This window comes from Cornus florida, unplaced genomic scaffold, assembly GCF_030987335.1.
Source record: "Cornus florida cultivar Cherokee Brave unplaced genomic scaffold, ASM3098733v1 CherokeeBrave_3.0.0_Hap2_Chr04, whole genome shotgun sequence".
NCBI classification, from domain to species: Eukaryota; Viridiplantae; Streptophyta; class Magnoliopsida; order Cornales; family Cornaceae; genus Cornus; species Cornus florida.
This window is the reverse complement of record NW_026775574.1, coordinates 19,543,231-19,544,258: the sequence shown is the minus strand read 5'-3', so window position 1 is coordinate 19,544,258 and position 1,028 is coordinate 19,543,231. Positions and strand designations below refer to the sequence as shown.

The 1,028-nt window shown below is 40.0% G+C and overlaps 1 non-coding gene across 1 annotated transcript; it reads left to right on the top strand.

Annotated features, from left to right (window-relative positions):
* Window positions 1-657: 657 nt before the first annotated feature.
* LOC132305714 (small nucleolar RNA R71) lies at window positions 658-764 on the top strand. Its single transcript, XR_009481671.1, has one exon. It is a non-coding gene; the product is annotated as a small nucleolar RNA R71 (small nucleolar RNA).
* Window positions 765-1,028: the final 264 nt, after the last annotated feature.

Genomic DNA, 1,028 nt, shown 5'->3' with positions numbered 1-1,028 from the left:
TTTGATGCTTGAGGTTGAGAGTATTGATTCACATTCTGAGGATAGAATGAAGGACGGTAACCTTGAGAATTCTGATTTTGATTTTGGAGATGTGGGGGAACATACTTTGCTTGGTAACCTTGATTTTGAGGAGGGTTTGCACCGTCTCCTTGATTTCTCCATGCAAAGTTTGGATGATTTTTCCACCCCGGATTGTAAGTATTGGAATAAGGGTTGTTCCCTTGATGAATGAAAGCAGCATTTGCTTGTTCTTGAGACTCACTTGGTATAATTTGTCCAAGAGGGCAATTTGAAGTATGGTGAGTGTAACTAGAACAAGTCATGCACATTTCATTGGAATGGTGAGGATATGATTGAGTTGCCGGACCTTGATTCAAAAGGAATGTATCAAACCTTTGAGTAAGATTTTTGACCTCAGCGGCAATTTCCATGGAAGAGTCTATTTGATTTATAGCTTTCTTTCCTCCCATATGTGCTAGGTGACTACCCCTAGAAGATGAAGATCTATGCATTGAGTTTTCACTCATTTTTTCGAAAAGTTGCCAAATTTCATCTTCATTTCTTTCAATGTAGCTTCCGCCACAAGAAGCATCAACAATGCCCTTATTGGCATCGGATAAACTTGAAAAGAAACATTGAACTAATTGCCACTTAGGAATGTCATGATGTGGACACTTCCGTAGCAAGTCATTCAAACGTTCCCATGCTTCATGAAGGGGTTCTCCTTCTTGTTGTTTAAATTCACGAATGGAAGTTCTCATGGCATCAGTTCGACTTGCGGGGTAATACTTTTTTAAGAACTCTTGTTGCAATTGTGCCCAAGAGGTGATTGTATTTGGCCGCAAGTTGTTGAACCAATATTTAGCTTTATCCCGAAGAGTGAAAGGGAAAAGCTTCATTTTTAGGACTTCTTCCGGAACATCCGTGATTTTCACGGTGGAACAAACTTCCAAGAACTCATCTAAATGTTTATAAGGCTCTTCATTGCTCAACCCATAGCAAAGGGGGCACATGTTAATGGTGGAAGC